The sequence below is a fragment of the Rattus norvegicus genome, chromosome 13, assembly GCF_036323735.1.
Source record: "Rattus norvegicus strain BN/NHsdMcwi chromosome 13, GRCr8, whole genome shotgun sequence".
In the NCBI taxonomy this organism is placed as follows: domain Eukaryota; kingdom Metazoa; phylum Chordata; class Mammalia; order Rodentia; family Muridae; genus Rattus; species Rattus norvegicus.
This window is the reverse complement of record NC_086031.1, coordinates 105,341,787-105,364,716: the sequence shown is the minus strand read 5'-3', so window position 1 is coordinate 105,364,716 and position 22,930 is coordinate 105,341,787. Positions and strand designations below refer to the sequence as shown.

The window sequence follows — 22,930 nt, the reverse complement described above, 5'->3', positions numbered from 1 at the left end:
CACACACACCACACACACTACACACACACACACACACACACACACACACACAGTTGTGTGCACTTTGTGTGAAGGCCAGAGGAAAGCTTTGGGAAGCCGATTTCACTTTCTGCTGTATACCCTTGAGACAGAGTTTCTCACTGAACATGCAGCTACAGTGGTGGCCACTGAGTCTCAGGATCCATTTGTCTCTGCCCACAATCAAGCGGGGTTACAGGTTTGTGTGGCCACATCTGACTACTTCTATGGTTGCTGAGTATTTGAACAGCAAGTGCTCTTGCCTGCTAAGCCTGCTCTTTATTCCAGTATTAAAACTGGACTGGAAAGATGGCTCAGTGGTTAAGAGCATGCACTGCTCTTCCAAGGAGCCCAGTTCAGCTCCCAGCACCCACATCAGGCAGCTCAAAACTGCCTGTATCTGCTCCATGTGTTCCTACACCATCCCAGAGCTTAATCAATCTGTCTCTGTCTCCCTCTCTCTCTGTCTCTCTGTCTCTGTCTGTCTGTCTCTCTCTAACACACACACACACACACACACACACACACTTAAAAACAAAGTCATCTTTAATGCAGGAAACTGTAGTTAGTACACAGAGTGCATAGCTTGTCTGGTGTCATAGGCTGGCACTCAGTGAAGCAGAACAAAGACTTATTTTATCCGTTAGGCCCAAGTCTTCCCAGATGGCAACAACTCTCCACGGACAAGAAGTTAATTAACAGAAAGATTGATTAGAGCAGGGCCTTTGAATGGGAATCTTCTCTAACTTCCTGTAAAACTGTTACTCATCTCTTCTCCAAAACTCAGAGGCGGGATGGCAGCCTTTGGGCAGCACCGCAGCCCATGAGTCAACATCACCGCACTTGGAGGGAATGAAGCCACTGTTGGCCATTAAGGCCATAGGTGCCCAGGACTCGGACTTCCAGATGCTCGGGCTGGCACTGCTTCGCTGAGCACCACCTGGCAACACTGGGTCTTGGGCCTTGATGCCCAGAGGAACGGAAAAATGAATGAGAATCATTCCCCATCTTCAAGGAGAAGGTGGGATTTATCATGAAATCTTGAGTGGTAACAGACAAAAAGGAACACTGGATTAAGGGTTCATTGACAGATGCTTGTCTAGCACGCACAGCCTCCCGGGTTCAGTCCCTAGAGCCATGTAGAACTGGACATGAGAGCACCTTCATCCCACCATCCCAGAGGCAGAGGCAGGAGGAGTATAAACTCAAGGTTATTTCTGGCTATACAGCAAGTTTCAGGCTAGCCTTGGCTACAGGAGATTGTCTCACAAACAAAAATGGCCCAGAATGAAAACAAATGTCCATTTATTTGGTACAAAGCTCCAAAAGGCTCCACAGAGAAGGCGGCTCTGCTAATAGCATTTGAAGGTTAGAGAAAGTGTTTTCAACTTGGTGAAGAATGAAGGTCCAAGCATCAGGCAAGTGTCGGAGGTGCTCAATTCCCACCCACCTACCCTCCCGGAGATGCACTGTATACACTGTATATAGTGTGCACACTGTATACACAGAGCATGCTGTACCAGGGTCGCTGTGTAAGCCAGCGTTAACACAGCTCAGCCTTTGCACCTGCCCCCTCTTCTGAAATGGCCTACCCTCTCATTTCACTGTCCTCCTATCTCCTGTACCCCGGCTACCTTCTAAACACTTTGCTAGTGTCAGCTCTCCCTCATTTCCTCTCTGACACTGTCTCTGGACCCCTGCAGGGCTTTGCCCTATGCATGGCACTGGCCAAGTGGCATAATGACAGATCTGGGTGCCGGGGTTCTCTAGAGAAACAAAACTGATAAAGTGAGTATCTACCACAGTGAATTAGGCTGGCTAGTGATGACATCTTATATGTCTTAGCCTTATTTCCTTCAAGTCTGTGAGACTGAGGCCTGAAGAAGGGTCAGTAGGAGTTAGATCAGAGCAGGTAGAAATGTCTACAGAACAGCCCTGGTGGGAGGTAAGACAGACGTCCAGGACAGACAAGTTAACAAAGCTAACAGGACACTGGCAGAATCTAGAAAAGGAAAGAGAAGAGGCTTCAGAAGTGGGGGAGGAGGGAGCCAGATCTCAGAATGAAGAACTGTTTCCCTGTGAAACTTACTGGAACCTTCCACTTGAACCAGGCACACTGCGAGAGTTTTGCTTTGTAGATGAGGAGGCCCCAGTGGGAATGGAGAGAGCGGGAAGAGCGAGATGAGAAGCTGGGAGACCAGGCTGTGGCAAGGACTGAGATGGAGGGCGGTGAACATGGATGGGGGCTGCAGATGAGGGGAAGCAGAGCCAGCAAAGAGATGTTGGGACTGGTCATGGAGCTGGGCATGGGGCCCATCTGTGATCTGAGAACCCAGGACCTGATGCAGGAAGACTGCCACAGATTTGAGGCCAGTCTGGGCTAGACAGTGAGTTCCAGGCCAACCAGGCCCACAAGGCAAGACACAGCCTCAAACAAAGGCAAACTAACACACTAACAACAAAAAGGTAACAATTTTTAAAAACTGAGGAACCAGGTGGACCATCACTGAGATGAGGCAGTCTGGGAGAAGGAATGGTGACTTATTCCCAAGGATGGCGGCAGATATGGGCTGTGTCTTGAAGGGCTAGGTTATGTGATCTGCAAACCAAGCTATGCACCCATCTAGATGAAAAGCCCTTCCCAGTGAACACAAAAGCTTGTTAACTATGGACACATCATAAACAAGATGCTGCTGCCTGCCCAGCTTTCCATATGCTCTGGGGAGGTGAGCTCTGTCCTCCTGCTTGGAGCTGGTGCTTTCCCTGCCAAGTCATCTCCACATCTCTAGTCACAAACTCTTTTGTTAATTCTAAAGATTGTTTTACTTTGCGTATGTGTGTGTGTTTGTATATGTGTGTATGTGCATATGTGTTCATGCATGTGCAAGTGTCTGTGTGGTATGTGCATGTGTGTGCAGGCATGCATGCATGCGTGCATGAGTGTATTAAAGTGTAAGTGTGCTTGTGTGTTTGTGTGTGATGTGTGTTGTGCACATGTGTGTTGGTATCTGTGTGTTGTGTGCATGCATATGAGCATGAAAGAGTGTGTGTGTGTATATGTGTGTGTTGGTATGTGTAAGTAGGTGAGTGTATATATATATGTGTGAGTGTTGGTATGTGTGTGTAGTGTGTGTGTGTATGTGTGTGTGTTGGTATGTGTAAGTAGGTGAGTGTATATATATATATGTGTGAGTGTTGGTATGTGTGTGTAGTGTGTGTATGTAGGTATGTGTAAGTATGTGAGTTCATGTGTGTGTATGTGTATGTGAGTGTGTGTTGGCATGTGCACGTGAGTCTGGGGCCTATGGAGGTCAGAGTCTTCATATTCCCCCTAGAGACCCAGGAAAAGGGCAGCCCCAGCCAAGTAGTAGCCATGTGTAGAAAGCTTACAAAAGATCAAGAGTCCTGAAGGGACCTCCTGACACTGGGATGAGGGACAAGTTGAGTAGGGGGAAAGACCTGAGACCAGAAAGGCAGCCTGAAGGAAACTTTCCCAACTGGTTGGGAAGAAAAAGTGAGATTGTATCTTTGAAAGTATGTTGTAATCTCAAAAGCTAAATACCAATTTCCAGGAACACTATCACCCACAGGCAAACTTGAGGCTCAAGAGTCTCCCTGGTCTTTGAAGGAGTGGAAAGGTGACCTTTCACTACAGTCTCTTTGGCGCCAATTGAACTATTTGGTAATGTTTCTTAAATTCTGTAAATCCTAACCAGGCATGGTAGCATACTCTTTAATCCTAGCACCTGGGAGACAGATGCAGGAGGATCTCTGTGAATTCAAGGTCAGCTTGGTCTAGAGTGAGTTCCAGACCAGCCAAGGCTACAAAGTAAGACCCAGTCTCAAAAATAAAAACAAAGTAACAATGATTTTAGAGCATCTATAAACCCACAGGAACCAGCTCTTTCATGCACTCACTCATTAGCAGCAGTGGCAGGAAAGTGAATCTGATTTCTGGAGCTTTCTGTCCAGAGAGAACCAGAGGAAGAAAGGCAGCAAGGAACCTCAGTGACTTTATTCACAAGTACAGAGGGGTGTATCCAATACAGCCGTGTAGCAGTGGGAAGTGCTGTGCTGGCCAAACTTGCCAGAGACCCAAGTGGGTGACAGGACTGATGGATGAGCTAGGTGACAGTAAAAGTGACACATTTCCTAAGGGAGGACAAGCTTAGATGTGAGGATTTAGTGACAATCAGTTCAGAGACAAGGCTCCCTGGTATGAGTAGAAATGCCTGTGTGTGTATGTGCATGTGAGCATGTGTGTATATGCATGTGTGTATATGTGTGAGCATGTATGAGTGTGAGCATGTATGTGTGAGTGTGTGTGTGTGCATGTGTGTATGTGTGAGCATGTGTATGTGAGTGTGAGCATGTGTGTGTATATGTGTGAGCATGTGTATATGCGTGTGAGCATGTGTGTATGCATGTGTACATGTGTGCAGGTATGTGGGTATAAGTGTGGTGTGTATATATATGTGTGTGATTCCCACTCATCCTTGGAAGAGGCCAGGCTCTGGGGACCAGTTGTTGTATAGCACAAACAGTCATGTACAAAAGCATGTGATCCGAGGTCTTGGTGATCTTGGGCCACAGAGAAGACCTCTAAAGACTCCTTGTAGAGATGAGACACCTTATGTGAATGAGATTCCACACCACTCTTGAGGAAAAAGCAAGCTCTACATACAAGCTCTCAGAACCTCTAAAGCTCTGAGTCACTGTTGTCATCGCTATGACAAAATGCCTGGCAAAAGCGACCTGAGGCAGGGCAGGCTTGTTTTAGTTCATGGAAGTGCACAGAGTTCTCTGGCATCCAGAGGGTGAGGTGTCTCCTCACACTGCTATCAGGAGGAAGAAGGATGAATGTTCCTGTGTAACTGGCTTCCTCCTTTTCCCTTTCTTATTTAGTACCACAAGAAAGTCAGACTGGAGAGAGGACAGATTAAATGTCTGAGACTCTCTGGGTGGCTGACAACAGAACCTTCAGGTGTGATGCCAAAGCCTGGCCATCCCCAGGTTGTCTTGATCTCATCTTCTTAAGCATCCTCTGGTGAAGGGTCTTGATGGCTGGAGTGTAAAGCAGCTTCACTTACTAACAAATACTTAACAAACACGAAAGCAGCGAGCGAGTGCCAGGCTCTGTGCCAAAGCCTGGCCATCCCCAGGTTGTCTTGATCTCATCTTCTTAAGCATCCTCTGGTGAAGGGTCTTGATGGCTGGAGTGTAAAGCAGCTTCACTTACTAACAAATACTTAACAAACACGAAAGCAGCGAGCGAGTGCCAGGCTCTGTGCTATACCACTGTGCTGTGTCATTTATTAGTGAACTCCTTGGCCGGGACCCTGGGGCCAAGAGGGGCCAGTGATGAAGCAAGGGGACTGAAATGTGGATCATACCTGCAATCCCAGCACTCAAGGGGTAGAAGCAGGGGAGTTCTCTTAGGCTGACCTGGGCTACACAGCAAACCTTACCTCAAAGAAAACAAAAAAGAAATTAAAAAAATTCTACTTTATTATTCTTTGATTCAGATATCTGAATCCAGTTCTATTAAATCATAATTAATACAAGAAGTCAGGGCTGTTAGCCAGCTGTGGTGGTGATAACCTTAATATCAGCACTCAGGAGGTAGAGACAGGTGGGTTTCTGAGTTTGAGGCCAGCCTGGTCATAGAGCACTTCCAGGACAGCCAGGGCTAACAGAGAAACCCCATCTCAGAAAGAGAAAAAAAAGGGGTTGGGGGTCAGGACAAGAATGCAGCCAGTCCTCAGAAAAACAGGCATACTTCCCACTTTGTCTCCTCTCTTTTCTCCCTGAGGTCAACGGAAACTCCTGCGGGGCTCATTGTAACAACAGCCTCTCGATCTCCTATATCAGAGTTACTGACTGGGAAGATCTGGGGACAGTTAGACTACAGTGTGGTAGGGAGGACATGTCCAAGTGAGAACTTCCCTCCCATCTCGAGCCTGTCTGGTGCACCAAAGGCAGGACATTACACCTTCCTGACCACCTGAGAACTGGGAATTCCTCGTGGTTCTCGAACGTTAGGTCTAGTGTCAGGATATTAAACCAGTTAAGAAGGATTTCCTCCTCTTCCAGTCACTGCCCAGAAGGGCTCCTCCATTCCAGGGAACAAGCAGAGACTCTGGGGAAGTCCTGGTCACCAGAGGCCTCTGCAGGATATGGGAGGCAGTGAGGTTGGGCCCAGCCATGCATTAGGTTGCTCCAAGGGTTATCAGAGAATTCCAAGAGACAGTACAGAGGAGAATGCCCTGTAATGTCCTGGGGGAGTCTCACATCCTCAATAAGTGCTCCAAAGGATTCCTCAACTAAAACTAGGAGACACCAAGTACCTCATGTCCAGCCTTTGATTTAATCTTCTCTAGATGCCTGTGATATAGTGTAAGTACTGTAGATCTATAGCCCAGGTAAAGAAACTGAGGCACAGAGATATGAGACTATTTGCCTATGCGCATTCAAGCTACTAATCACTACCCTGCTCTGAAGAGAAAGCCAAGAAAGGGTAGAGTAGGAGAAAACGATATATACATTCCTCAGGCCAGTCCTTGACTAATGTGATTCCAGGCAAGGATTATTAACCTTGTGTTTTGGGTGACAATTCTAAGATTATGAGAGAAGCTTTCCCAATGTGCAGCTCCAGGTTTGTAGGCCTCCAAACCTGAACTCCCCTGACTCTAACATTCTACTTCCCAAGAATGGTTTGGTCCAAGGACCAACAGGGAAGGCTTTAGCCTAGGAGTAATAAAACTAAACAAGCAAGGATTCAACAACAAAGATGGTGACCAGGTGGGCCAAGGCTAAAGCCTCGGGGTGTGAAAGCACAGGGCCTTGTGACAGACGCACAGGACATGTCTAATAGAGTTCTCATTGGATGGTGGTGTAGATCTGACCACTTTAAGATATAAACTCGGGGTTGGGGATTTAGCTCAGTGGTAGAGCGCTTGCCTAGCAAGTGCAAGGCCCTGGGTTCGGTCCCCAGCTCTGAAGAAAAGAAAAGAAAAAAAAAAGATATAAATGCGATGTCAAAATAAGACACTTTAAGAGCCCAAGAGACAGAGCCATTCACACTCCGACTTAGTCTGGCACATACGTGAGTGTTTGAACATGTGTGTAGGCACCATGTTAACATACATGTGTTGTTTATTTGTTAGAGCTGGGAGAATGAACCACTTTGTTAGGTGGATTTTTGGGACATCAATCTCATGATTTTTATTTTTTCTATTTTTTTTGACTCTTGGTTTTCCAACATAGTAATCTTGTCTTTTATAACCATGGAAAGAAACCTCACTTGCTTATGAAGGTGCAAGGTGCAGCCTCTTCCTTGACACCATCACCAGGGACAGGAGAGAACTCACCTCATCCTGCTCTGGCAACCCTCTTCTATCTCTGTCTCACAGGTGAATTTCCAAGACTTGCCATCTGTGTGCTCTCCTGAGGTTGGCTTTGCCACTCAAAAATAACAACTTTGGTGTGGAATCTGCTCTGAAGACTCTAGCCACACCCGGAACATGTGGAACGTGTACACTGGAGCCCTGTCTTCACAACCCTTCTCCCACACACCAGGACTCCAGCACCTCAAGTCTTGAACAGACTTCTGAGCTCCACCTGATTTCTACCACAGTTCTGCCTTGAAGCACCGCCTGTATAGAGACGGCCCTAAGACCCAAGTCAGCGTTTCTGTGGTCTTAAAGGCTTTTGACCATCAAACCTGGGACTCAATGACATAAATTTTAAATATATTTTCATTTGCATGTATTTCCGGTTGTGTCTTGGAAGAAACTGAACATAGATTGTTGTTTTAAAATTTTAGACTTGGTAAAAGGAAATTGCATTTTAAAAAAAAGGAGAGAGGGGCTGGGGATTTAGCTCAGTGGTAGAGCGCTTACCTAGGAAGCGCAAGGCCCTGGGTTCGGTCCCCAGCTCCGAAAAAAAGAACCAAAAAAAAAAAAAAAAAAAAAAAAAGGAGAGAGAGAGAGAGAGAGAAGAAGAAGAAGAGAGAAGAGAGAGCACCAAAGATCAAAACAACGCAGTTTCCATGTTTCTATTTAAAAAGTAATCCTTGGGCTGGCTTTTTTTAATGGTCACGACAAGGTACCCCTCATTCCCTCCTCTCACTGTTTGAAAGACTTTTGAAATCTAGGGAAGATTTCTTTCTTCCAAGTCCATTTTCAAAGTAAGTTCTGTACTTTTAAAGGTGACACAAATTTAGTAACCAGAAACTGGTCTTGGCTTGAAACATGCCCCAGTTCTCATAAACATTTCACCGCTAGTTCCCTTCATGATGATAAAGTCTATTGATTGGCTCGGATCAGCTTGTGACCCAGCAGAGGTATTAGACATTGGCTATAAAGCATTGCCTCATGAATTTTTCATTGGCTAGAGCATCTGGAGAGCCGGGCAATAGCCTCTCAGAGCGCTCACTCTCCCTCCTCCTCCTCGTGTCTCAGGGCTGATGATGCCACCCTGCAGGGCCACATTATTGGATCAAAACGATTACAGCCTGATTTTCTGAGCACAATCCAATTTCCTTTGCTTGTGCGATGGGCTTACGAGTAGTCACGTGCTTTTTGCTGAGGATGGCATCACAGGATTACTAGCAGATACAGTAAGCTTAGGTCATTTCCCGTTAAGTGTGTTCTTCATGAGACTAGGACAATGTGTCACTCCACTAGCCTCCTCCTGGTCCTCAAGACTTTCCAGGAGATGGGAGTGCTCCCGGCAGCTGGAGCACTGTGGGAGGCACTCCCAAACCCCAACTCGCAGTTCCCATAATGCACTGAGAAGGAACATCAGCCCCTCTTCCACGACAGTAAGACTTGAAGTGGCCAAGTGTCCCCAGACACTCGTGGGCTGGTCCAGCTCAGTGAGGCAGTTGAGAAGATGAACCCCCTGAATTCTGTCCTCATCTTGTAGCAGCAGAAAACCCCAAGACCCACTTTCTTTTAACAAAACAGGGAAAACTTTCCTCAGAGCATATCGAATCTCCAGATTTGGACAACATGAAATAATTCAAGTTTTCCTGCATAGAAATGGTACTTTTTTCCCAACAGGTAAATCATGTTGAAATAAAGTTCAAGTACCAATTGTTTTCATTTTATTAAAGATTTATTTATTTATTTTATGTATGCGAGTACACTGTTGCTGTCTTCAGACACACCAGAAGAGGGCATCGGATCGCATTACAGATGGTTATGAGCCACCATGTGGTTGCTGGGAATTGAACTCAGGACCTCTGGATGAGCACTCGGTGCTCTTAACTGCTGAGCCACCTCTCCAGCCCTTGTTTTCAATTTTTAAAAATTTTATTTACCCCTCCCCATGTGTGTGTGTGTGTGTATGTGTATGTGTGAGTGTGTGTGTGTGTGTGTGTGTGTGTGTGTGTGTGTGTGTGTGTGTATGTGAAGGTACACATGTGGAGGCCAGAGCACAACTTGTGGGAGTTGGTTCTTTTCTACCACATGGGACTCATGGGGGCTGACACTGTCAGGGACACTGGGGACAAATGTCTTTCCCACTGAGCTATCTCACTATCCCTCAAGCTATCTCACTATCTCAATATCTAAAGCAGCAGTGCTCAGAGGGATGGAGAAATGGGCTGTGTGTGCACATGGCCTTGACTTGAATTGTGTTCTTTTTTCTGGTTCTGTTTCCTCCATAACACATGGAGAAGCCAGGAGAAACCCATCGACAGAGAGAGGGAGTTCTGGGTCTCTACACTGTGGCTGGCTATTGCCAAATATTGTGTTGTTTCTCAAAGGAGAAAGAAAAAAGCCACAGAATCAGTAAATTCCATGTTATAAATAAGACAAGAAATCTTCCTGGTTTCTGTCCCTGCTAAAGTAATGGAGACCTCCTGGGAATTGTGGTTCATGTGTATGGTGCACCCTCCATCTTGTCCACAACCTGAGACCGTAGTCCAACAATGAGGGTGGGAGAAATCATCTTTATATCCACAGTGCTTACCACATAGCTCAGCCACAATACAAACTGGCGGAGAACAGAAAGAAGCAGACAGGTGCAGATGCTGGAGTGCCTAAGACTGAGTTTGACTTTGTCTCTGGATGTTGGGATTTTTCTTAGAACTTCCTCCTGGGTTTATGGGTTAAAATTTCCAAAGGAATGTAGAGAACTTACAAGAGTTAGCCACCAAGTCAGAGCAGGCAGTGTGGTGTAGACTGTGATGCTGACCAACCCTTCACTGGAGCAGACACTGTGGTATAGACTGACTCTCACCAACCCTTCACTGGATTGCTTCTCATTTCTAGACAGAAGCTGTGGGTGCGTCCCTTTCCCAGACATGGGGACTACAGGATCCTTTGCCACTCTTTGGCAAATGCTCCACCAGCCCTACAATTCCCAAGCCCATGGCTTTTCCTGAAACTTTGTATCTATTAGTGAACTTCTAATCAGAAATATACAATTCCTGCCTTAAACTGGAACCCTAGGCCGCCAGGGATGACAGCAGCTCCCCTCAGTCCTCTACTGTCTACACTGGGACCTCCAGACTTGGTAAACATCTTCTCTTTGTTATTTATCCTGAGGAAATATCAACCCACTGAGGAACACCATAAAGCTGTTCATAACCGCTTCCTTCTTATGCTCTTGAAATCTTATTTTCCCTGTCTTTTTTTAAAAGCCCACACTGTGCTGGGTCGGTCTGTCTGTCTGTCTGTCTGTCTGTCTGTCTGTCTGTGTTTCCTGCTTGTGGATCAAATGAAAGCTCTCAGCTACTGTTCCAGTGTCATACTGTCTGTCTGCATTCCACCATGCTCTCCACCATGATGGTCATGAACTCACCCTCTGAAACTCTGAGTTCCCAATCAAATGTTTTCTTTTATAAATTACCTTGGTCATGGTGTCTCTTCACAACAATAGAACAGTAAGACAGGGGCTGGGGATTTAGCTCAGTGGTAGAGCGCTTGCCTAGGAAGCACAAGGCCCTGGGTTCGGTCCCCAGCTCCGAAAAAAAGAACCAAAAAAAAAAAAAAAAAAAAAAAAAAAGAACAGTAAGACAAAGACAAAACTTGGAAAAGATCTTAGAGACTACTTGGTCTAATCACAATATTAAACTTGAAGTGGCAATGCCCTGTGTGGTGGCATGCACCTTTAATTCCAGCACTCGGGAGGCAGAGACAGGCGGATCTCTATGAGGTCCAGGCCAGCATGGCTTACAGAACAAATTCTAAGACAAAGGGGAAAAAAAGTGACTTGTTAGGAAGGAAGGAGGGAGGGAGGGAGGCCTAGGGAGTTGGAGAGATGGCTCACTGATGGTTCCAGAGAACCAAGTTCAGTTCTGTGTGGTGACTTGGAATCACCTGTAATTCCAGCTCAGGGGAGCTAGCACCCTCTCTGGACTCCACATCACCTGGGCTCATTAGCATGCACACCCCCACCACCACACACACAAGTTATTAACAACAAAAATCTCTTTTAAAAAGTCTAGTGTCAAGTGGGACTAAGAAAGTCAAGGTTTCGTTAGTTTCTTCACATGAAACAGAGCTTGAGTCGCGTGTGTTTTGATCTCATGCCTAGTCTCATGACCACAATGACATCAGATTACAGTGATCTAGGAAGGCTGTTTGCATCCTCCTGATCACACGAACACTACGGATTGTGAAATTTTATTTCACTATTTTGGTTGGAAATGTTTCCCTAACCACTGGTGTGCTGGTGACATCCCTGGTACTTCATACCAAGGGTGGTGCCTCTGTGGGTCAGTGACTGTCTTTCAGGATCCCCTCTATGACGTCATCGTCTCCTAAGGCTCCACATCAGAGGCAGTTAGGCCAAGGCCCTCGGGAAAGCAGCCCCCAGGCCTTTTCTGTCGTTAAGTGTGTCCCACAGTTGAAGATTCCCATTTCCCCACTCTGTCTCATGCAGGCCAACTTTAAACTCATCTTAGTGATCTCCTCCCTGCTCTCCCAGACCCAAAGGGCTCCAGGTGGGTGCTGTTCAGGTGCTGCTGGGTAAAGCCTTTCACCTTGCTCCTAAATCACTGTTTCTGTGAAGCAGCTGAGTACATCTCTCTCTACGCTTTTGTTACATATATGATCTCTCCCACACGCCAATCCCCACTTACTCCAAATAATGTTCTAGAAGGTCACCAGCGTGTGTGCGTGCGTTTGCTTATTGACTGATTGGGCACATGTCTGGAGGTCAGAGGACAGGAGGTCAGCAGGAGTCAGTTCTCTTCTTCCACCATGTGGGTCCCAGGAACTAATCTCAGATCATCAGCCTTGGCGGCAAGCATCTTCACCCACAGTCAGTCATCTTCCAGTCTCCACTCGCATCCACTGACTAGCTATTGAGTATAGAATACACCAGGGGAAGATGCATATCACACAGATCTGACACTCATATGTGGTGTACTTTACCTAGCCATTTACTTAACGGTGTCTCTAAAGAAACATACCCATACCCCTCTCTTCTCTGCTTGCTAAATTTCTACTGCCTTTCTCCTGTACTTGGTAACCTCCTACTTTCTCTCCAGCATGTGCTAGCTCTGAACTTGCCCGTGCTAACTGCCAGGTGTCCTCTTCCTAAGGATATTAATTCAGCTGTTGACTGCACTCCTCAAAATCCTTGGATTTGCAGTGATCTCACACAGTTTGCTCTCAACTTTAACTTGTTCTGTGATTTCCTTTCATCTTCTACACCTCCTCCTTCTGGATGTCTCAAATACTCTACTTCAGTTAACACCTCCATGAAGCAGCTCCCAGACTTTCACCCTTTGTCCAACTTATCTAGAGTTCTACTTGCATACTCTCCCTTCACCTGGATAACCCACCTAGTCTCTCAAACACATCTAAATTCAATGTGTGCACTTAGGAGGCTGAGGCAGGAGTTTAAGGAAAGCATGGGCCACATAACGACATAGTAAGACTCTCAAAGACAAATGGATCAAAAGGGGGTAAGTGGATAAAGAAAAGCTGGCAAGATGGCTCAGTGGGTAAAGGCTCTTGCAGCCAAGCCTGATGCCCTGAGTTTGATCTCTGGGTCCCACAAGGTAGGAGGGAACCAACTCTATCAAGTTGTCCTCTAACTATGGCACATGCACACAATAAATAACAAATGTAACAAAGAGAAAGAAACAAATATTCTTGTCCCCCAAACACCTCCTCCTAACTTTCCTATTAGTATTTACACATTTTTAATGTGTTTGTGTATGCAGTATTATGTGTGGTGTGTGTTTGGTGTATGTATGAATGGAGGCCAGAGGTCTTCCTCAACACCTTATTTTTGAGACAGGTTCTCTCACTGAACCTGGAGCTCACTGATTCTGCTGGACTAGCTGACCAGCAGTCCCAGGATCCTCATATGTAACCTTAGTATTGGGATTTCAGATGCATGCTGCTAATTCAATCTTTATTTGGAGACCTGGAGTCTAAATGCAAGTCCTTGTCCTTAGGTGATAAGCCCTTCACTGACTGAACCATCATCCAGCCTTATTAATATCTATAAAAGAAAGCATGCCATTAACATTAAAATATAAATGTCTCAACAGAACATCTCTCTCTCTCTCTCTCTCTCTCTCTGCTGTCTCCCAGAATCCTACATTGCCAACTCGATATGTGTTCACTAAATGCCTTCTGCGCCATACCTCAGGAACGTGGTGTGGAAAAGATGAAGATATAGAAAGAGGAGGAGGAGGGAGGGAGGGGAAGGGAAAGGAAGAGAGGGAGCCGGGTGTGTGCGTGTGCGTGTGTGTGTGTGTGTGTGTGTGTGTGTGTGTGTGTGTGTTGCTTCTAATGACAATGTCCCCGTGGGCTCAGGTGTTTGAACCCTTGCTCCCCAGTTGGTGGTGCTGTTTGGGGAGATTTAGGAGATGTGGCTTTGCTTCAGGGAGTCACTGAAGGCAGGTTCTGAGGTTTCACATCCATGCACCATCCCCAGTTTGTCTGTTTGCTGTCTGAGGTGTGAACTCTCAGCTGTCCCTACTGTCATGCCTGCCATCTGCTGCCATGACTCCCAGCCATGCTGGACTCTTGTCCCCCTGAAACAATAAGCCCAAATAAACCTTCTCCTGTACACTCCTTTGGCTGCTTCTGTGTTTTATCAGAACAGAAAAGTAGCTAAAACGAAGGGCTCTTGTTGGTTCCTAGTTTGAGGTACAATCCAGGACAGTGGGAAGGCATGGCAGCAGGAGCCTGAGGCATCTGGCCCTATGCTCTCCATGATCAGGTGACAAATGAGAGGTGATACTCAGCCTACTTTCTCCCTTTTATTGATTTGGGAAACCAAATCGAGGGGTTCCTCCCTCCTCAGTTAAAGCTGTCTAGGGGCACCCTCACAGACTTTCTCAGAGATGTCTCCTAGGTGATTCTGCGTTCTGTCAAGTTGACAGTGTTAGTTACTACACGTCCACATTTTGCCAACCTGAAACCCGGTATATCATTTTGAAACCATAAACTCTTGTTCCTATATGGTCATCTCAAAATGAAAAATGTATTTAGTCCAACTACAAACTACTGTAGTCTTTAATAGTCCCAATACTGTTCAGAATTCCCAATGCCCCTTCTGAGAATCAAAATACTCCTTTACCTGTGAACTTCCAGGCCATCAAAAGACTGGTTATATACCCCACACACAACTGAACAGAATAAACACTCTAGTTATAAAAGGGAAAAGTGGGAGCATAGCAAGGAAAGATTAGGTCAAACCCTAGCAGGAAAACACCAAACCCTGCAGCTCCGTTCAGATATCTGGAGAGTGTGACACAATCACCCATGTTCCTGCAGCTCCGTTCAGATTGTCTAGAGACTGACAGAATGGTCTAGGTTCCAAAGGGTAGGCAGCCTCACCCATCCACCACTGCCACCTGTAGCATATATGGCTTCTCCCTAGGTCAGCTCTAGTCTGCCTACTGACTTCCTTGTCATATGCCCCATGACTGTGATGTCTCCAATATCCTGGGGTCTCTACTATAACCTAGGCTTTACCTTCATACCTCATCCATTAGCCTCTCAGGGCTCCTTCCACGGACTCTGACACTGCTATACCTTGCCTGTCCTCAGCGGTTCTCTGAATTAAGATTCTATGAACCTTAATCCTGTATCTTTTATGCCTATAAAATCAGTACAATGCAGACAGCACTGCCATAGCTGCCGTTAGCTTTGGGATGGCCCCTGGCCCCTGACCACAGTTTTACCAGCTCCTGTTCGACCTCATGGCTGCCCTTGGGGAAACACTTCTGCAGTTAGCTGCTTTCAAGCAGGGAAGCTCTCCACGATACTCTCAGGTTAGGCTGTCTCCTTTCAAATGAATTTTCGATGTCAGAAGAGCCTGGATGGGTTGGTTGCCATCTTTCCTTGGGGCATCTTTCTGTCATTCCAGTGTCTTCACTTGCCCTGTCTGTAACCTTAAGTTCCCTCTTCTTTGTGTGAGTCCTGTGTATGTACACGTGTGTGTGTGTGTGTGTGTGTGTGTGTGCATGTGTATTCATGAGTTTGTTTGTGCATGTATATATTCCTGAGTTTGTGTATGCATGTGTGTATGTTCATGAGTTTGTGTTTGTGCATGTACATGTGTGTATGTGTGTGCATGTATGTGTCTGTGCATGTGTGTGTGTGTGTGTGTGTGTGCGCATGCTTGTCTGTGCAGCCAGAGGTAAACTTGAATGTATTTGGTTATTACTCTCTTTCTTGTTTTTTGAGGCAAGGTCTCTTTCCTGAACCCCACCTCTCCTCTTCCCTGTTTCAGCTAGACTCGCAGGCCAGTGAACCCCCAGGATCTTCCTGTCCCTCCCCACTCCCTCAGACTGGGGCTACAAGCCTGGCTTTTATGTGGTTACTAGGGATCAAAGCTCAGGGTTTCCTGTACAAGTACTTTACCCACCGAGCTGTTTGTCCAGCCCCTTACCCACACTCTTTGCCTTATCAAACAGCATGTATTTCTCCTCCTCCTTCTTTTTCTTCAACTGCTGTTTGCTCTCTGTCTCTGTCTCTGTAGAGCAGAGAGCAGTAACCATGACACAGGCTGAATGCTATCTGTTCTTAAGATTTCTCCACCAAACAGATTAAGCCATTACTGTTAAATGCAGTCCTAGAATTATATGCATGAGCATTTCCACCACTGCTCACATACAGTGGTAGGGCCCCTGAAGGAAAATAGGAAACAGACACAGGGTGGGCAGTGTCTTCGTGTGTACCTCAGCTCTGCCACAGCTCTCCTAAAACCTTGTCCCTTCCTTTCCTCCACATTCCAACTATCCTTAGTCTACCTGTCCAGTAGTTTAAAAGACCCAGTCAGAATGTAAGTCACTATGCATGGGAGACCAAAAATCCAAGTGTATAAAAAGCTCTGCTCTGTTATGTTTCAGGCTCTGCCTTTGCGGCTCTGCCTTTGAGGCTCTGCCTCAGAGGAGCTTCAGTAACCCAGTTCCCAGGGAGCCTATAACAGAACAGCCCCAAGGGCCTGTTTTCACAGAGAGGTGCTACGTATACACTACGTGAACATTGTCAGTAATAGTTTCTAGAAGTTTTTCATGCATTCATATTTTGGAAGTTTGAAAGGACTCTGGCTAGCTCAAGTGTGGAGGGCATGCCTCTGGAAGGTCTTTCCCTTCTCCCATTCCCTCTGCCTTGTTAAAACCCTTACATTACACTCCTAAGGCTAGCTACCCAGGTCTATTCCCTTTTTGGACGTTTCCTCCTCCTGAAGCTGACCACAAAAATCCAGCTCTCAAAGTACTGAAGTCCAGCAATCAAAAGCCTCCTTCTGCTCACCTAAGTAACACGTCCACTTAAAATGAAACAGTCACCCTAACACAAGGCTTTGTCTTTGTAAACTGCTGGTTTCCTGCGTGCCAGGTTTGTCTTCTCTCTACCCAGTCAGTCCTTTGTCCCACTCTGGGACAAACACCCCTCCCCGCTCTCCTCTGTTTCCGTCTCCTTCTCACTCATCCTGTCTTTCATTCCCTGCTCTCTGTCTCTCTGGGGCAAACAAGTCTCTGTGCTGAAAACTTAGTCTTGGGGTCCTGAGCTGATGTCGTTCCATCTTCAAGAGCAGGGAGGTCAGGTGTGGTGCACACATCTTCAATCCCAGTACTTAGGAGGCAGAGGCAAGGGGATCCTGGGAGTTCAAGTTCAAGTCTGGCCAAACAAGGGGGGTTGGGGGGGACAGGAACAGGGGAATTCCTTCAGTGCGTTTACGTAGTTATGTGATGCTCTTGCTGGCCTGGAATGTATTACATAGCTCAGGCTGGTGTGTTCAGAGACTACAGCCACACAATATCATGGCTAGTTCATTATATCATGTTTTAGTTTTCTTATCTTATTGCACTGATTCAAACTCCCCAGTTAATATTTTAAGCAAGGGGAGAATGAGGCTTTTATTTTTCACTGGAATTTTTTTTCCTTAATAGTCATTATCATGAAAGGTAGTAGCTCATACTTTTTTTGGTTGTTTACTCTAAATCATATATAATCTTTCTTTTTTATATTAAAATTTTATTTTCACCCTGATCAGGTTTTGCTCTCAAGGTGAACTACAGAACTCAAGTGAAGTGGGTATTTGGCAGCTGTTCAGAGATAGGATCAATTACAGAGTGCCAAGCCAGATGATTTATATCTTAAATCATGAGTCATCTAGTCCATGTTTAGTGTTGTCAAGAGAACTATGGAACATACATTCCAGACTTGTGCTACTCAGGCTGGAATTCTCTGGCAAAGTGCGGGAAACAATTTGCTCACTTAGGGCTGCTATATGCCAGATACTCCCCGCCCCTCAGCTGAGCTGCAAGAATGGGAAAAGGTTGCTGTTTTCATTGTAGACAACAAACGTAATGTAAATGAACCAATGAGTTAGCAGGTAGTCAGGCATGCATTAAAGATGATACATTACAGAGCAGCTGAAGGAGAAGGACAGCTTCCGCCAAGTGATCATAAAAAGATGTCCACGGAATATTTACAGAGAGACCCGGGAGACAAAAGGAAGCCAACCATACAGAGATGGCAAGACACTGAGGCTAATCAAAGAGCAAACACAGGAACCGAGGTGAGCTTTGGAACTCTGCAAGAACTGAGAGTGCCAAGGAGCAGTTGGCGGAAAGGGTACGGACATGAGGTTAGAGTGGTGACAAGTGTACTCATAAGTAACAGAGATGAGGATAATCATATATTTGATAAGCTGAAATGCATTTATAAGACTCACAGCCAACATTATAAAGGAAATACTGTGTGTGGGGGGAAGGGTTAGGCAGTATAACAGCTTCCTCCAAGATTGAAACATTCTATCCTGTAGGGAAGCTCCTTAAACAAGAAGGTAAACAGCTCAAGTCCCTGAAACAGGAAGTCCCTGAAACTGACCAGATTCACTAAGCCCCTCCCTGTCAGAGTAAGCAATAAAGACTGAGTCACTCTCAGACAGCCAAGCTGCAAAGAAGACTGAGATCAGACCAGCTGCTTGGGAAGCAGAAACCAGCTGAACTGCCTGTAGGCTGTGCAGTGTGCTTCATTCAGTTTTCCAACTTCTGTGAGCTACAGTCATTTTTGCTTCTATAAGTGACCCTTCTCCCATATCTCTATAAGTAACCCCAATCAAACTCATTGGTTCACCAAATTGGACTCAAGTGGTAATTATACTTTGGTCTGTCACAGGCTACCAATATATTTGGGGTTGTGTCTCCCCAGGAAGTCTTGTCACGCAACAGTTGGGAGATGAGATGCAACCAAAACTAAGGACTTATCGAAAAACTAAAAGGAAACCAATACTTTGTAGGCTGATTAAAATTTTAATTTAAAAACAGTTTGAATAGAAGTAACTTGAGATGTCCCAGAAACCACAGGCTATGAAATGAAAATCTGTGTGAGAGGAAAAATACCTCCCTATGAGTTGCTAGCCAGCCCTTGAAGCTCCTTAAACAATACAGGCAACTGTCACTGTCCTTGCTTACCAGAACAAGATGGTGAGACTCCATTGGCTAAAGATCCCACGTTCCTTGGTTACGGGACAGAAAAATAGAACTGGAACTGACCTATAACCTTTCTCCGTGTTTTCATGGTGCCAGAAGCTGGAAAGAAAAGTTAACAGTCTTAATCAGGTGTGAAGGCTGTGTGCTATGCTACTAACCTGACAGGTAAGATGTGCACACTAATGCAACAGTGGTATGACTGTTCAGGGGCAACCAACTCTTTCCTGATTGGATTTCAAACCTGCTCCACAGGAGAGAACTTATTTCTGGCACTGTAAACCTTGGCCAAAAGCCTGTGTCAGGATAGTCCAAAAGCCCTAGTGGGGAAGATATTACTGTGTACTACTGTGTCTTTGAAATAGACACATTGGATTGGGCCCATCAAACCATCTTCTGGGTACTTAAGTTTGTGCCTATAGATTTGTGTTCCTCTAAGCTGTGCTCAGAGAAACTCCCCCCGCCCCGTGGGCAGCAGTTACTACAGAGATTTATAACCAATTAAGGCTCCGAGAATTAGTAATTGCTTAACCCTAAAGGACAGATCAAATCACCATCTCCAAAGCTCAGAGAACAACATATAAAAGAGGTTCTGAAAGAATACAAAGGGAAGACTATGCTGGAAACTGTCTTCCAGTCATTGTCTCACAGCAGCTACACTTATGTGCATCAGCACTGGGCCTGTCAACACTGAGAATCATGGATAGGAGAGAGGCTCATGAGGCCCCACCCTTGTCTGAACCCTGAGTTACTACTGGCAGTTAATGGCTGAGGGAAAGGGAGACATTTTCTTCAGCTGCTAAGTTTCAGATGCATTAGTAAATACTTCTACACCTGCTAGTTGGAAAGAAGGAGGGAGGGGAGGGAGACTAGAGAAAGTAATGGGGGAGTATTACTGAACAGATTGTATACAGGTGTTAAATTGCCAAAATAAAATTGTACAAGAAAATCTTAGGGGCTTACAAAATTAACTCAACATCTTAAATATATATAAAGCCTAAATAAAACAAATATACTCCTTTTTCATCCCATCCCATCCCATGGAAAATTCTCACTTACTAGAACCTATTGAAATGTTAACTTGATTTATAGAGAGCTAAGTTTTCTTAGGAAAGGTTGTGAAGCCAAGAAGTTTTTGGCAGTTCAGTCAGTCAGATGGACATTACCAATCCAATCAACTGGTGATGGGCTTTCCAATGCTAAGGGATCGCATCATCAGTCCCAGTCTTTGTGGTAAGCTAAACAAAGCCACATGACTTGGCTCCTGACTTTGTACTCTTGTTTGGAGGGAAGAACCAGCAAATGAAGCACTTTCAGTCCCACTAAATTTATCCAAAAATAACGTATGTAGCAAGTGAGTTTGGGTGACTCAGGTTGGTCACTCTCTACCCGTCTTGATTTAGACTCTGGGCTATTTTTGGTTTTCAGAACTAGTTGGTTGGTGCGGTCTCAGCTAGGCTCAGCAAATTGGTCAAAGCATTGCTTTGTCATAGCACAGAAGCTTGTGACAAAAATCCTGATGTTTTTCTGTGTGAAAGGGCATTGAACTCCACTGTGGTCAGACTTTGCTACAAAGGCCTGCAGAGGCCTGGCTGGTCTGCTACACTGGAGTTTTTAACTCTCACAATGACTGTGGGTTTGGACAAACTGCCAGTGAAGTCACTGGCATTGAGTTGGCTTTCATGGCAGTCTCCTTCCCACAAAGGTTACCAGCACTGCTCTGCTCAGACAAGGCAAGCTCGTGGCACAGACAGTAGGTCTCAAGCCAACAGTCACCGGCTTATCTCTGTACTCTCCATACATCTACCCTCCAACAGACTCTTCAGGTAGTCCAGGGCTAAACCAAAGAATCAGTGCATAGGATTCAATTAGGCCATTTTTACTAATCTCCGACAAAATGAAAAATTAACTTAGTGCACACAAGTGGGGCTGTTGAGTAGCATCTCTGTTACTTCCTGTAGATGACTTTACAATGACACTTTTGTGCTTCCTATCAGGGTTTTAATGTCGGTAAGTTCTTCCTTTTAGTAAGAATTAGTTGAGAAGAGGAAAGATGAGAGGGGAGAGACAAGAGAGAGTAATGAGGGTAGATATTAGCAAAATGTGCTATATACATGTATCAAATTTTCATAAAAAATGTGTGCGTTCCTGTGTGGTGTGTGCATGTGTGTGCCAGTATGGCTGCCTGTACGCAGTACCCACAGGAGGACATCAGGTGTCCTGCTCTATCACTCTCTACCTTATTTCTCTGAAACAGTCTCTTACTGAACCTGGATCTGGGCTAGGCTCAGGAAGCCCTAGCAATCCTGTCTCTGCCCCCAATGGTGCAGGTGTTACAGACACGGCACAGCCAAGCACTGCGTCTGTCCTTACACTTGCACAGCGAGCGAGCACCGTGAGTCATCCGCTCCTCTCTCTTCCTGAGCACTGTCCCTTTTGTCTTCACTTGGCCTAAGATAAAGGGTGGCGTTTCAAAGCCAATCCCTGTAACTTTTTGCAATTTTACTGAGCTCAGAGCCTTAACTCTGGAACGCACACACACACACACACACACACACACACACACACACCACTCCCACCACCACCCCATCCCCCACCCCACCCCTCTGGATGTTTAGATCTTGGATTGGCCTTTCTGGTCCCTACTTGATGATGTGATGATGATGACACAGGTAAACGCTCAGTCAAGTCTCATCCGTAGATATCTTCCCAGGTAGCATCACATCCCTACTAAACCCAACAAGAAGGGTTGAGAGAAAGCAGCAATAAGCATTAGCAGTTACTACTGCTATCACCACCAGAGAACAGGAGCAAGGAAAACACACAAGCCAGGTGCAATGTTACTGCCTGTAATTCCAGTACACGCAAGGTGGAGGCAGGAGGATGGAGGATTTGAGGCTAGTCTAGGCTACAGAATGAAACCCTAACTCAAAACCAATACTGGGGTGGGGCATATCCTCCAACAACAAAATATAGATCTTTATAATATAGTTTTTTAAAATACCAACTTGTGAATAATTTGTCTTGTAACAGAAATGTTTTAAATACTCAAAGTTTCACAAGCATAGTGAACAACCTTATGTTCAAGAAATATTGATGCCGGGGCTGGGGATTTAGCTCAGTGGTAGAGCGCTTACCTAGGAAGCGCAAGGCCCTGGGTTCGGTCCCCAGCTCCGAAAAAAAGAACCAAAAAAAAAAAAAAAAAAAGAAATATTGATGCCAAGGGGGAAATGTAAATTTTTGTTTATTTATTATTATCCCCCCCCCTTTTTTTGGTTTTAGACAGGTTTTATCTGTGTCACCCTGGGTGTCCTGAACCATGCAGACCAAGCTGGCCTTAACTCAGGGATCCTCCTGATTCTGCCTCCCAAGTGCTGGGATTAAAGGCATGAGCTACCACAGTCCAGCTGCTGCTGCTTCTTTCTTTAGACGATTTCATGAACTCCAGGCTGGCTTCCAACCTGCTATGAAGCTAAAGGTTACCTGAAGTGCTCTACCTTGCAAGTGCTGAGGTCATAGGTGTGCACTGCCATGCGTAGCTTATGTGGTCCTGGTGCTGGGGATAGAACCCAGGACTTCATACTTGCTAAACAAGCACTCTACCAACTGAGCTCCATCTCCAGCTCTTAATTTCTATAATTGAGTCAGTGTTTAGTAATACTTCATGATACAGATCATAAATAAGAATGTGAAACATCTCAGTCTGTTATTCAAGGTATCAATGAAAGACAAAAAATAAATGGGGGGGGGTTACCCATGTCTTAGAAAGACACCTAAATAACTATGACTACCACATTGTCTTCTTTTCCTCACAGTCCCCCAGCCCCTTTTTTCTGAGCTGGTGTCCAACTTGCTTTGTATTTGAGGATAACCTTGAACTTCCAATCCTCCTGTTTCCACCTCCAAGTGGTGGGATTACAGCTGTGTGTCACTAGGCCATTTTCATATGCTTTATGTCCTTTATAATAACCTTTTACAGAGGCAAAATTA

At 45.5% G+C, this 22,930-nt stretch overlaps 1 long non-coding RNA gene across 6 annotated transcripts in view; it reads right to left on the bottom strand.

The window, feature by feature from the left end:
- LOC102555043 (uncharacterized) overlaps positions 1-22,930 on the bottom strand; it is a 50,980-nt gene that overhangs the window by 20,042 nt on the left and 8,008 nt on the right. For 5 of the 6 annotated variants that reach the window (XR_001840967.3, XR_001840965.3, XR_005492755.2 and 2 more), the window contains exon 2: positions 18,926-19,042. This is a non-coding gene — a long non-coding RNA (uncharacterized LOC102555043). Of the gene's footprint in view, positions 1-2,052; positions 5,232-18,925; positions 19,043-22,930 lie in introns of those variants that run through there. The other variant, XR_005492754.2, reaches the window with a different exon arrangement.